Below are 14,868 nucleotides of genomic sequence, written 5' to 3' on the forward strand. Positions count from 1 at the left end.
GCCCTCTCAACTTGTACACATCCATGGGAAGAACCGAGAGCCGGGCTGCCTAATTAAGGGCAGGATTTGCAAAGCTTTCATCAGATGGGGTGTCCAAGAGTCGAAGCACCAAAGCCTGGTTTACCACTGTGTTTTTTCTACAAGGCCTTCACACAGCAAACAGTCAACAAGATGGGTAACTTCTACCTGGCACTCACAGATACATATTTTTTATTTTTAACTATTTTTAACTGCCATCTACGCCTCTCGACCACTGTCCTTGTCCACCCCCTTACCCCCTTAGTCCTCCCTTGGGTCTCCAAATCCAGGCACAGCTGGTGGATGTGTGTGGGGTGGTGCTCCCCAGCCTGAAGCATCCTTTGTGGGGATCTCTTTGGGGATCAGAGGCAGCAGGTCAACCCACAGGGCCCCCTGCCAGTGCTCAGATAAGACCCCATGCTTTGACAGCCAGCCAGGAGCAAGCAGGGCTGCAGAAAAGCAGGTGATGAGCAGCAAACCTCAGCACCTCGCAGCTTGGCAAGGCGCAAATGGATCTCCATGGGGCTTGCAAAAAGCGCTTCCCCGGTGAAAAACCTCGAGTTCCACTGAAAATCGCTTTTTTCTCCAAAATCCCCTTATCCTAAGAAAGGGCACTATTCCTTTCCCACCTCCCAGTTTTGTTTGCACCCTCTCCAGCAAGACACACACTTACTCCAGAGCTCCCCAGGCTGCTCCGATTCCCCTGCACACCCCTCTGGATGCAGGAGCACGCCGGCTGCCTGGCGCGGGCGTCCCGCTCGCTTTACGCTGGCCCGCACTCTTTATGTTGGCAGCTTATAAATTAGCAGATTGATTTTAAGCTGGCAGTGTTAACCTTCAAAACCTTTCATGCTGCATACGCTCCAGCCATCAATGAGACTTCTCCAAGCCTGGGCTTAATGGGGGTCTGTGCTCCGATGCCACCCACTGCTCGAGGCTCACGAAATCCTGGAGGTGGAAAGGGACGGGGCCAGGCCAAGGCTATTAAGGCAGGGAACCTGCTCCCCACAAGCATGTCTCACTCCATCCTTCTTCAAGCCCTGACAACATATGTGCATGTGTATGCAAGACTTCCACCCCACAAACACTGATTTTTTTTTTCCTTCTCCTTTTTTCAGATTTTCTATTTATGCTTCTGACAGCAATTCCTCGTTTTAATCTGTGGTATTGTACATTTGTACTATCAAAGTTTCAGCCGCGGCTATGCTGTACATAAAATTATACAATTCTATATAAAGATGCAAAAAAATAATCTAAGTGGCACTCTACAATCTGCCTGGCTATCTGCTGGAAACCCTGATCGAGGAGTCCCTGCTGCTGCTGGCTCCAAGCAGGCAGACTGTTGTACAACACCAAACCCAAGCGAGCAGAATTTGCAGTGCTTGCACCTATGCTTCCCTTCCTAATTCTATTGAATTTGATGTAAACAACATAAAAATCGGACTAAAAAGCTACAAAAGTAAATAACCCAACACACACACATACCAAGAATTAAAAAAAAAAAAAAAAAAAAAAAAAAAAAAACACAACACAGAGAAAAACAGTTATTTTTGTTTTATAATTAAGCAGCAGCTTCCACTAACACATCTCCATTTGGAGAAAGACTATCTTTTCAGACTTCCAACAAGTCCACCACATGGTGGGCTTTTATAACCTAGCCATAGAAAGTATGCAAATGAACAATATTTAATGCACAATATGTTAAAACAGGTTTTGTTATTTTTATGAAATCAGGAGCCTTTTCTCTCCATCTGCAGTCTCCTAGGCTTCGCATGCGATGCTTCCCGCAATGGTTTACATACATTATGATGCTTTAGAAGGAACTGTGCTTTCATTGACATCTGTAGTGAAATGTAAATGAAAAAAACAATTTGTAGCTGGGTGGCTTAGAGAAATTTCATTAGACACATATTGTTTCGGCCAATTTTGACCCTGGTTTCCACAAAGACCCTTCTCGATACAGTTTTGAAACCTTTTCGGAGTTGAAAAACAAAAATAAAAAAATTAATCACACCCCCCCCCAATTGTACCAACGAAACCTGACATTGGTTGTTGTCTGCTGAAGCCTCAGAAAACGACTAAAGGAAACTCGCTGTGGGGCTCCATCTGAACTGTGATGTCTTCTCACAGCATAAATATTTCTCCACAATTAGGGCTGAAAACCAACGACCCAGACGCTATTGACAGGAAATATAGGGTGTGCCGGCGCTGGCGATGCTGCCGCACAGCCCGCGCGCGGCTTTCACACCCACTCCGAGGCCCGTGGATAAGGATTTGTGATGCTAACCCAAGGTGAGGCTCGTGTTGCTCATCCGTGCTGATGCTGTTATCCGTGTTGTTATATTAAAGCCATGGGGAACAGACCCATCACACTGAATCACGGTGTGTTTCGGGGCAAAAAAAGCCCTGCTTAGCTTTAAAAGCCTAAGCTTTAAGAACTCTCTTGATGCTAGACTGTGCCCCAGTTTCCCTTTTGTATTTTGAGGGTTTGCAATTTAATTTTCTGATTAAAAAAAAAAAAAAGAAAAAAAGAAAAAAAAAAGGCTCTGTCTGCTGTTGCTTCGCAAAAAAGACCCGTAAACAGCAAGGGAACCCACTAAGGACTGACTAAACAGGAGAAACAGGAAATCTGATAACAAAAAGCTGCCCTATGCACAAAATAAACTGAAACTTCTGAAAAATACGAGCTTCTCTGTTTCAGTTAAAGCCATCAAGGCAAATTTTAACAGGTAGCAAACATTCAGCGCTGCGTGTGGTTAAGTGCAGAGCAGCTTCGTCCCCCCTCCCGCACCCCACACTCAGCTTCTCTGACAAGATAATGCCCACACGTTCTGGGCTCGGCCTGGCCTTTACCCTCCACTTGATTATCTCAGTGGAAAAACAGCCTACAGATGTCTAAAGGCAAAATGCTTCAGCGCTGCGTTTCAGCGGGACACAAGCTCCCACGCTCGGGTCTTTTGGAAATTGCCTGAGTTAGGAGATTATAAGCATCTCTTGAGCTGCAATTCACGGCACACCAAGAGACGCTTAGGTGGCTCTGATAAGGATTATTAATTACTGTGCGTAATCTTGCTCACATGCCACGCAGTGCACTGGGTCTCTCTCGCTGGCACAGGAATCAACGCCGCCGCCGCAACGCCTGTGTGTTAATTGCGCGCAGTTGAAGTGGTGTGTTTAGCTGAACTGCAAGGAAATTTAAATATTTGTGAAATACGAAGTGATATATGCCAAGGGAAAGCCCGTGCGTTCAGGCTAACTCAGCTATCGGTTCGAGGAGCCTGCCGTGTGACAACCAGGCACACTGCGCTAGTGAGCGCAGCTAGGAACATCTGAGCAAGGTGCTTTTGCCAAACTAAATATTTGTAAATATTTATAACTATGGGGATTCCTGCATATGCTTAATGTCACTGCTTCCACTATTTATGAAAACTGCACAAATGTTCAACTGTACCTGTAGTTAGTGTTTCTGGTGCTCCTTTAGCATATATTAATATTAATAAATGTAATAGGGAAAATGTAGAGCATATCCAGCTATTTATCAGTTTTCAGCTAGCTGTAAGGACTCAGCGGTGCGGTGGATTTTGCCATCACCCTCCTCAATTGTCTTCAGTTCTCAAGCACGTCTACCTGGAACACACACTAACACCTTATCAGTAAGCACATTGTAAACTTTCAGCGCACAAAGAAACCTCTTTTTAAGCTATCTGGAGCTAAAAGAGTTTCTTTACTCATCACAACAGAGGCAGCAAGGTAGAGCTCTGAAAAATTCCAGCAGCCTCAGCCCAGAAGAAAGCCACGTGCCCTCCTGGGAAGCGCGTGGTGCTGACAACAAAAATCCTATTTACCGGAAAGAACGAGGACCTGTTTCATGAAGACGTGTTGCATTAGGGCTTGCATAACCACTCCTCGATTTGCTAGATGAGCAGGAAGAATTCAGATCCTTCCTGCATCCTTGTATCTCTCAGACACCACCTTATCCTCTCCTCAGAAGCCAGACACTGCTCTCTGCCCACACTCTTATTCCTTCCCATACAACAGCCATTTTAAAGGTGCTTCTGCCATTTACTTCACACACCGTGGTAAAACTGATTAAAATCTGCAGAGCAGGAGAGGTTTTGAAGCTTCCACTACGGCTCCTAGGTCTTTATAATAGATATTTTGCATGCTTTCCCTTACTGCAATTAGTGGAAGGCAGCGTAAAACTATCTGTACCCAGACAGCTCACCCTTACTCATGAAGCTGCAGATAATCACACATGTAAGCCTGGGTGAGCAACAGCTGCCTTTCCTACTGCTGATAAAACTTTGCTGTGAGCCAAAGCAGCTTAGTGCTGTGTCCACCTCCTAGCTTGGATCTCAACCTAAGCCTGAGCTCACCTACGGAAGGTGCCACAGCACGGTGGGACATCACCACAGGCAATAGCTTCAGAGAAGTCGTAAGGATGTACAAGCGAAGCACTGGCCTCAAACGTGACAGCTTAATGCTGGCCAACACCAAGAACACCCCACCGCCTTCTCAGCACCTGCTGAACACGCAGCCTTAAAGGCTGAAGCTTCAGAGAATCGTCCTCTCACCTCGCAGAGAGTGAGGCTGGGGTTTTGCTGCAAAGAGTGATTTACGGTAAATCATTTGCATTAAGATTTTGGCAAATTCCTGCAGCTTTGGGGGGAGGTTAATTCAGATATTTGAAAGGCTTTGGAACTCCGATTCTGTAACATGAAGGAAAATTGTAAGTGATAATCAATCTGAACGCTGAAATAAACACACATCAAATCACCCCACAAAGAATCACAGCATATTGGTGGACAGAAAGTTTTGATGTGTTTCTGGGAGAACCTCTGCTGTTTTGGGTTATTTTAGAGCAATTTCAACGCTAGCCATTCTTTTGGCTGGGTTCTCTGCTTCGTGTCCTCTCCATCCTGTTTACTGAAGTCTCAGGCTCTTGCTTCAGTTTCAGGATTCTCTCTCTTGGCTTCATCACTGTGGGTTTTAATTCCAAGGGCAAAGCTAGTCAGGCTGCACAGAAGATATCTTCTGGAGTACCGGAGACAAGTCAAAATTAATAGGTTGTACTGGGAGAGGAGGGGGGAAGAGTTGTGGTTTTCAGCAGAAGCCAAGTAGCAAAGGCTCCTAGATGCAAAAAAATTGAAAGCACAGCTCGGAACAAACGTCTATCACCTCTTTTCTTGGACATACCACCAAGTGAACGTATATTCAGCACGGCCCCTTCCAGCTATCAGCCGGGCTGACGGCAGGCAGGCCCGTGCCAGAACTCCCCGCAGCCAGCCTCTCCGCACTACGCAAGAAAACAATCCTTCCCCGCTGACAGCTTCCTGGGCAAGAGACGGATCTCGGGTAGACATATCCAACTGAGACTGTCTGGTGTTCACGTTTATGAGGCTCAAATGTCTTCAGGAAAGGGAACGAGGGCTAAGTTTCCCGATCGCCAGCCCTAGGTGAAAAGATCTCACGTTATTAGTTTGGCAGTTCGTACGTGCATATAGGCTGCTGTATCTCCATTCCTTCCACATCCTATTACTACTCACCTCTCCCCTAAAAGGCTGAAGGTTTGTACAGCTGCTTCACCCCTCTAACTTCTGAATATCTGGAAAGCTTGTCCTGAGAACACATCTGTTAGTGCCTGTTGCTCCCTGACTGCCCCTTCAGCCCTGTTTGTACATTTTCCAGAAGCAGAGCACCTGACAGCCTAGAAAGCAGTGAGCCACATTTGTAGTACCTAATATATTCAGTTCCTTCTCCCGTTCTTCTCTCTAAAGGTGGGGACAGACAGGCAACTCCTTTGCATTCATTCCACTGTATTTTAGATGTTGGTTTCTGAAGGTGAGGGTAAATCTGTACGCCTTGCACCAGGAGCTGGGAACACGCAAGTCTGACCATGATGAAAATTGAAAGCCTTCATAAATCAGAGCTGTACAATTGTCCTGAATAAGCAGGAGCCCTTGTTGATTATCGCTATGTGAGATTTTAACGTGCCAGGAGTGATCAGACCTCAGTCCTCAGAAAAACTGTTCTGTCTTCTCCAAACTGCTTCAGGGTGCGGGGAGTGGGGGAGCTGGAGTGGCAATGTTACACTAAAAGCACCGTCAGGAATAGACATGCTGGGCAAAGATCCTGTAATGGGAGAAGCTACAAGAGCTGCTGTTGGATGCCGGTCATTCCCAAGGATGAAATGTGAATAAAGAAAAGGAGAAGCACAGCTGCATCCACTGATCCACCATTCCTGGTCACCCACGTGAAGGAAGAGGAACAGAGCGACTGAACTGGTGAGCTGGCAGGCGTGAGAGGAGGGGAAGGGAAACCTCAGCTTCAACAACTGCAAAGCCCTGCACAAAGGGAGACGAGACAGGGAGGTACCTTACATCCCACCCGCTGCGAGCTGAGAAGCACCTGAACAAAAAGACTGGTGGGCAGCAAGAGCTGCTTTCGGCTGCTTCTTTGATAATACGCCTCCCAAAGAGGAAAAATAAGGCCTTAGGAGTCGATCAAGGACCTACTGCAACATGCTCATTCCGAGCAGCTTATCCTCCAGAGAAGGGCAGGGAAAAAACAGGGCGGTGGAGCAGCCTGCAAAGCCCTTTTCTTTGCTAGCATCTGAAACGAGGAAGCGATAACCCAAGTGCCTTCTGCACCTGAAGGAAGGCTGCAGACTCCAAATGAATGGCCGACCTCATCTGATGCTCACGCAGGCACAGCAGAAGCATCACGTTTAAAGGTAACGTGCCACCACCTTAAATACCAAACATTTATCACCCTTACACACCATCCCCAGTTAAACAGGGAACGTAAACACGGAGATTAAGCCCCCAACATTGTTCATACTGTGTGTAGACAAGTGAGGTTATTCACAGTATGATTTACATTTTAAGTGCAACTCCATCCTCCCATACACCAGCTGAATTTTGTCAGGAGACCATATACAGTAACAGGAATTCTCAGTTTATGAATGTTAATTTAATCAGTGATGGTGTATATTAACAGGTCACCATTCCTGACATATTAGCAGGATTCACTTGGGTATTTCTTTACTCCTGCCTTGATTATCTGTGTTTTCTCTTAGAAAATCTCCCATCTATTTTTATCTAGTTCAAAAAATAAGATAAAGTTGAAGTAGAAAATTTAAGTGTGAACTTCAAATACTCTTTTTTTTTCCCCTGCTGTTTATTTCAAAATCCTAACTTAAATAGAAACCATTATGTCTTTAGCTTTAAAAATAAAAATATCAGTGTGCCTCATGCTATACCAGGAGGCAAACGCATGCTACAAAGGGTAAAAGAACACCAACTTAACCACTTCAAAAGTTGTTTGGACTCCACTGCAAAAAACAAACGTGCTATCAAGTAAGCAAGATCCTCTGTCTATTTGTCAGCCAGTGAACTCTGCCATTTCTGCCGCTTACGTCAGACAGGCAGCCTTCAGAATACCCAGGAGTCAGCCCAACTTCAGTCCAACTTCAGATTAAGTAGCAAGAAAATGCATCATGAGGTCTTCCCTGGGCAAGGGGCTTCAGCGAAGGCACGTGGAGCAGCTGAGCTCACAGGGCAACAGATTTCTCATCTCCTGCTGCTGCCAAGCCTGAAAGACCTCGTGTTCTGCTGGAAAGCTGGGAACCCCCAGATGAAGGACAGGAAAAATGGTGCAAGGAGCACAAGGCTTGCTGGACCAGCCAATTCCATGGACACCAGTGCATGGTTTCACGGGAGGAAAGCCACCAAGTCCACTGGCTGTAGTGAGATCTGCGATTTCAATTTTGACTGCAGTTTTTGGGATGCATCTCGTTAAGCCGGGAAAATCTGGAGTTCTCATTCTGCTCCTTCCACCCAGCAAACGGCGGTCCATCTTCTGAGAAGCCAAAAGAAAACATTTCTTTTGCCACTTAAAGGAAATCCTTTAAGTAGGCCTGTAGGGACGATTGCAGACAACCCTCCTGGTTGAGCAATCCAGCGTCAGTCCAGAAACCACCAATATTTCTTAGGGAGAAGCCCAGATTCTGCTGCATGGCTTTGTATCCAGCTGAGATATGGGGCTTACAAGCATCCATGCTGCTATATGCATTTGCTGACATTTATCCACACCTCTGCACGCAGATCTGCCCTCTCCCTTCCCGGAAAAGATCTTGACTTTGAGCATGAGGAAAGTCACCCCCAACCTTCAAAGACAGCAAACGCTCTGATCTTGCAAAAGCTTTCCCCGGGGCTATTTCCATCAGAAGTTAAGTTTTGCAGGATCCAGGTCTAAGTCTTTTAGGCCACGGAGTCAGCTACGTGCACCAGAAAAACAAGAGAAGGTCACTGACAAGAGGAAGCCATCTAGAAATAGCAAGAGAGCTCTGCGCGACGAATTCAGGTAGTAACAAGGCACAAAATGTTCAGTCTGTTTTTACCACTGCCTGTACCCAGCTGCAGTTCTCTAAGATGAATAGCCCTGTCATGTCAGAGCGCAGAGGCAGACACCTGGTATCTCCGGGCTTTTTAAGTTTCTCTTGAAAGCGATGCAAACCGCCAGGAACGGGCGCTCTGCAGAACAGATCCACGGAGCTGAGCCGAGGGAGTCTGGCTGCAGTGCGGCAGGACAGGCAGAGAAAATGGGCTCAGCAGGGCATGGGGGTGTTAAATCCAGGCTTGCACTTCCAGAGTGCAACATGAGCAGCAGAACAGAGGGCGAGGGGCAGCAGCAAGGCAGGACAAGCCTCTTCTGCAGCCCCAGCTCCAAGGTGCTGCCTTCAGCATCCCCAGCTCAGGGGCATGGAAGGAGCCACCCGCACAGCTGCGAGGTGGACACAGATGACACCAACCGTGTCAGCAGGTTCCTAACACACAGATTTTTCTCCCATTCAGAAAGCAAGAAGCAATGCAGTTCAGAGAGGCCACCAAGAAGGGACTCTGGGCGCTATATTCCCATCCTGAAAGCAGCCACGCTGAAAGCTAACGTGACCTGTGGCCAGGCAGCTCTCCTGCGAGCAAACCAACCACTGCAAGGGCAGGTGCCTCCAAAGGAGAGCAAAGAGCAGTTTCTTACTCTAGCATCAACACGACTCGCACAGAAGCGGTCTTCCATTTTATTTCCGTGTTATTCACAGCACTGCAAAATCTGCCCAGAAGATTCCCTGCAAGACCTCAAACAAAAATAAGGAACGGCCGGAGTTTCATCCCATGTCTCTGAAAAATGAGCTTAGGTACTAACAGCTTAGATGCGTTACCTCCCCTCAATCAGCCCGAAAGCTGTGCTGATGAAAAACATGTCAATTGCAAACAGCAAAAACAAAACCATCTCCTCATGCTTTATCTGAATGTTGCTATATATAAAGCCAATGTCTGAAAACATTCCACATATTTTTATTTACTGGCATAAAGCCACTAAGCAGCACAAGCATACTGTTTAACGTAGGAATTTTTTCTCTGGTAACAAAAAGAAAACAACTTCAGCATCACTCCTCGACGAGCTCTGCTACAGAGCTCCCTCCTCTGCGTGATGCTGCTGCTGCTCACACGCGACCCATGCCTCCCCTGCCCATCCTATGGACACTGCACAAGCGGCATGGCACTCTGCTACTGATGCACACGAATATTCTTCTCTCAGCCCAATGGAAAAAAAAAAGAGGAATAGCATTTCGAGACAGAATTAGCATCTTTGCATGCCTCTGGGTTAAGATTTCAGGCCCGCAAGGAGCTGCGAGGCTTAGCTGCTCTCCTGTTGCTGTCCCACCGCCACCAGGACACCTCTGGTGTTTGCTGTCATGTGTTAATGCTGACGTGCGTCAGCATCCTGAATAAGTTTCCGGCTTCAGCTATAAAACAGCCAGAGCTCCTATGAGCCCTGCTCCGAACTCGGGCAGCGCAGAGGCAGCGGGATTAACCGCATTACCCACCGGGCGCGTCGCTGCTCCGCTGAGCTCACGGCGCCCGAGGTGCCTCTAGCGCTGCCAAAGCGCGTCTCCTGCCCCTCTTCAATCATCTCCCCTCCAGCCGTTGACCAGAAGGCAAATGGAAAAGCTTTTGGTAGCTTCCAGCTGATCTTGGCCGGGAATCAGTGACTCACAAAGGAAAAAATTCACTGCCGATTCCTTCGCAATCAAAGGTCAAGCAGAGCTCACGCTGGAACCTGCAGAGAGGCTTTCCACGGTCTCACCGGCAACGGCCCGGGCGCCAGGCTCCTTATTCCATCCTTGTTTTTGTTTAGGAAGGCAGATTTGAAGGCTATAAATATTGTTGCACATCTGGCGAGGCACGCCTCAGTGGAAAATCTGTTTCACTGAAGGTAAGCGCCTGCGCTGGAGACGAGCACTTGTCTATCTGCAGCCAGCCCGCAGCAGCCTCCGGTACACAACAGCCCCGGCTTCCTCTCTCGCTCTGCTTTCAGATGTCAAGTCTCAGCAATTTGCAAAGCTGTGCTGTAGTTGTGAAAGACAGTTTTCTGTATTTCCATATGGTGTGAAGTCTTCATAAGGCTCAGCTTATTTTCCCTAAACATGTCAGAGTTTTCGCGTTGCTCCCCGCGCGCGATGATCCCGCTCCCTCGGCGTGCCGAGCTCTAACCACGTCCAGTCGGCTTCCCTTCCACAAATACCACTTCGCTCCCAGCCTGCTTCTCCAGATTGCGCCATCTTCCAGGATTTGCCACCTTCACAGGGAGACCGTTTCTTCCAAAAACGAAATTTCTGCTCAGATGCGAGCAGCTGATGATTTTCTGTGAGAGCAAGGACCGACGGGGGGATGAGGGACGGGACGGCACGCGCAGCCAGAAGGACGGCAACCACCTGCCCGCTCCCCGTGCACTGGATCAGACGATTAAAACTGGGCTGCTGGAATAAACCCAAGGGCTGGAAAATACCAAAACTTCAGATTTCAATAGGAAAAAGTTATCTACCGGAACAGAAAAACAGAAAGACATGCCAGCATATTTTTTTTTCAAGCCAAATTTCATTTACTTAAAAAAGAACCTAAAATGTTTCTTATAGCACTGCTTTGTTTGGGGAGGGGTGGGAGGGAGAGAGATTCCCCCACCCCCTCAGCCCCCATCTGAGTCAGAACGGTTTCTCTGTTCACACCAGCAGCATGGTAAAAATAGAAAGAAAAACACAAAACGTGATTACTGTTGTACTAGCTAAGGGTTTAACACTTAAAACCAGAAAGTGCTTTAACATCTTCACAGCGCTGTGTGCTGTAAGTTCGCCCTGCCAGCTGTACTTCTCTCTGTCCCAAACCCAGAATCTTCCTCCTTTGGGTACATGAGCTGCTTCAGAAATGCATCAAAACCCTTTTTACCTTCACCCATACCCCGTATGTGTGTGCCCAGCCACTGAATTCCTGTCAACCGAACTGTTCAACATCTGTAAGAGGAAGAATGCAAAGGTACTGAAACACAAACGCCTTGCCGAAACAGAGATCCAATGCAGTATTTCCTCTGGCGGCTCTCCTGCGATATCCAAAATATCCTTACTGCCTAGGGACCTAGCAAAAGGTTTGAGGAACAGGCATGAGACAGGGTAAAGTGCAGAAATTACTGCTCAAGGACAGAAACTGATGAACAAACAAATGCTTTGCACTTCTTGATTAAAATGCTGGATGCTAGGCAGTAATGAGGAAAGCCAAATTAATTGATTCTAGATAGTGTTGCCTAGGTATGCAAAATAGGAAGATGCAGAAACTCTCCCCCCTTTGCAGAAATAGTTTACAAAGCAATTTTAGAATTTAATAATAGGAGTAACAAAGCTCCTGGTCATTTCCAAGGAGTCCTTGGAAATGCTAGGGAGAAAGTAAAAAACCGCCATTTTGTTTGATCAGTAAGTTTAGAACTTCATGGAAAATTTTTGGTTTGTTTCATTAGATTTTGAGGTTGTTCTGACATGGACAATTCTGACAGAGCTGCAGCAGTTTTTCATAAAGCATGCAAGTTTGCAAGATGCACAATCACACCTTGCAATAGCTGATGGTTTGCTTTCCTGAATCAAAAAAACAAAAAAAAGCAATGTCAGGCAAGACGTTGAAAACATTTGAGAACTAGAACTGCAGTGAGGTGCTGCAGTAAGGCACACTGCAAGCTCAGTCCAGCCAAACTTACCCTGGTCAACAGCTGCTATGTGTAATCTGAACAGAAATCTGGGCAAGTTTGGGTTCTCAGGCCTTTCCTCACCCAAAGACTTTGTAGCTACCTGAAGAGGAAACTTGGGAATATAATTTTGTACAAGGTGATGGACACCTTAATTACAATCATAACACGTTCATTTATACGTATTACAACTCTCAAGCTATGAAACAACATTTTCAGTTGAAGAATCTCAGGACTGTAACGTTCAATAAACTATTCCTGCATCTTGAACAGTTTGCTTTAAGGACAAGAGACTAAAAAAATTCTTCACCTCATCAGTGACACCGTAAGCAATCATCTACCTGATCCTGAGCATCACGAATCTGCCGTTTCCCTCTCAGAGCTAATCCAAAGATTCAGTGTGAGTAACCAGGAAAGATCATAAACTGCAGCCCCGTCTCGTGTCTCTGTTAAAAATACCGTGGTCCAGAACTGCTCTGCAACAATCCCTTAGACCTGCAGTCTTCATCTGTACTAGCATTTAGGTCTTATTGACATTTCCTAGGATTCGTTTGTAGTTTCCTTTGAAAACAAATGGAAAAATAACTCCATTTATCTAACATTTTCTTCAAAATGTTGCTCACCCACAGCAACTTGAACGTATCACACCAACTTTCTCCAGCACTATTCTGCCTGAGCAGGAACCCACCCATCTCCTGCAGCTCTCAGCAGCTGCCTGCCTACCCCTCAGCAGCCTTTCCTGCATGCTCCTGCTCCTCCGCACACCAGAGACCAGCCCGGCCGCAGTAGATCTGCTTGGGACACAGATTTGAGTGCTGTGCACTCCCAGTCTACAGCACTAAAAATAAAGATGAGGACAGAAGCAGCGGGAAGGTCCTTCTTGACCCAGGGTGCAGGGACACGCGCCGCACATCCCAGAGAGCTGATTTTTCAAAATTCATATGAATTCCCCCAAAATGAGCTCTGCAGCTTCATTCAGGACCACTTCTATACTGAATTTCACATCTCAATCCCTAATGCTCCACTCACGTGGGATCGGATTTTTATTTATTTGCTTTAATATTCTCTCCCCTTCTCCCCTCCCACCCCATTTTTCATGAGCCATAAAGCAGCTGAACAGCTCTGAGTTCAGAGTCCAAATATGAGGTTATAAATTTTAGCTCTCTGGACAAAGTAACAGCCTCACTGCACCTACAGTTGCTGCACAGAGTGCAGTTCCCCATTTATGAAAGTCAGTGGCCAAGGAGTTGGCAAATAGAGCAGTCAGCCAAATGCAGGCTGACTTACGAACACAAACACAGGAAGTAAAGTTTTCACAAAAAAATACATCATAATTACACAGTGGCATGGTCTGGAGTTTATTTTATTTGTGATACATCATGGGATTGTTGAAATAACGGGCCATTTTAAAGAAAATCTGGGTTAAAATGACATGCTCACTATTGCAGATCACCTTTCAGGTCATCATCCTTTTCTGTACAGGATTACTTCATTCCTATTTTAAGTTTTTCATCCAGCCAGTCTTACACATCAGAGGAACAACTTCATTACCTAATGATCTAGATATACCATGCTATCTGGCTGCTCAAGATCAGATCTTGCTTTGCTTCTAATGCAGACTTTACCAGAATCAGTCATAACTTCAATGTAAGAGAGCCACAATGTTCCTGTCATCAGTACTTTGAGGTTGTCTGTTAAATACCAATGGTCCTGTCTTATTTTCAAAGACAAGTATCTAAAGAAATGTGAAATTGTAATTAAATAATAGAAATATCTGTCATAGAGATTTCATATATTTACCTCCTAAATGTGCTGTGTGAACCACAAATGCAGGGAACTGACCTTGTGTTACTTGGGCACGAATGCACGTGTCCAGGCACGTGTGAAGAGATACACATCTACAAATATATATGCATATACACACACACCTTCCCACCCCTCTGTCCTAAAGAGAGCAGGCTAGAGGACCCACACAGGACACAGACATTTGCTGTTAATCAGTCTTCAAACGGCATCTATCCTTGCACACCCAGGCTAATAACTCTGTTTGAGAAGTCTGTAAATAATACAACATTAACTTTTAATCCTATCTTCCCCGCTCCGGCATATATTTTGTATTAAAAATGGAAGTTATATAAGGTTGAATTGAGGTTGCTTTTTAATATTACATTAACACTATTTACCATGTGCCGTGCTAATCCCCCTTTGAAAAGAGAGCATATTAGCAATTCTGAAAGCTTACGTTACCATAGCAATAGTCTATCACTGTGAAATATTTATATAATGTCTAACATTTTCACTATGCAACAGCCATCTTCCGAACTGCACTTCCTACTTATCCTCCCGTGTGCTAGGTTTCCTCCTGGCCCCGGCCAGCAGCTAACCTACACGCAGAGCTGGGAGCGCCTCGGGCTGTGCAGACCCTCCTGCGCCCTTCGTGTCTGGTTTTCCTGTTCCTGCAGAGACATCGAGCTCCCAACGCCACCAGCGTATGTCCCCTGAGCAGCATATATGTCATTCTAGTCCCAAATATGTGATATTAGCAACAGGTGGCCTAAAAGCCCTCCTGGGGGAGTTAAATTCTACTGTCATCAGGCTATATAAGTTTTCCAAACCCAGATGTAGGTCTGCCAAGCCAGCTGTTGGCAGTGGGACAGACGATTTCCACAGACGGGTGGACAAAGCTTAACGTGGCACTGGCTTACCTTGCTTCCTCTCCTCCACGCCATCCCCCTTTAAATCTTGGTGCTCCCATCCCTTTAGTAAAGATCATTTGCTGACCAG

The 14,868-nt window shown here is 46.2% G+C and overlaps 1 protein-coding gene and 2 long non-coding RNA genes across 17 annotated transcripts in view; all 3 read right to left on the minus strand.

Moving 5' to 3' along the window:
* HDAC4 (histone deacetylase 4) overlaps positions 1-14,868 on the minus strand; it is a 233,623-nt gene that overhangs the window by 103,427 nt on the left and 115,328 nt on the right. The gene's annotated exons all lie outside the window — the stretch shown is intronic.
* Positions 4,519-6,523, minus strand: LOC311438518. Its single transcript, XR_014694159.1, has 2 exons — positions 5,565-6,523; positions 4,519-5,470 (listed from the first exon to the last, which is right to left on the minus strand). It is a non-coding gene; the product is annotated as an uncharacterized lncRNA (long non-coding RNA).
* Positions 6,955-10,814, minus strand: LOC311438515. Its single transcript, XR_014694156.1, has 2 exons — positions 9,905-10,814; positions 6,955-8,296 (listed from the first exon to the last, which is right to left on the minus strand). It is a non-coding gene; the product is annotated as an uncharacterized lncRNA (long non-coding RNA).

Source organism: Aythya ferina (assembly GCF_964211825.1).
Source record: "Aythya ferina genome assembly, chromosome: 6".
In the NCBI taxonomy this organism is placed as follows: domain Eukaryota; kingdom Metazoa; phylum Chordata; class Aves; order Anseriformes; family Anatidae; genus Aythya; species Aythya ferina.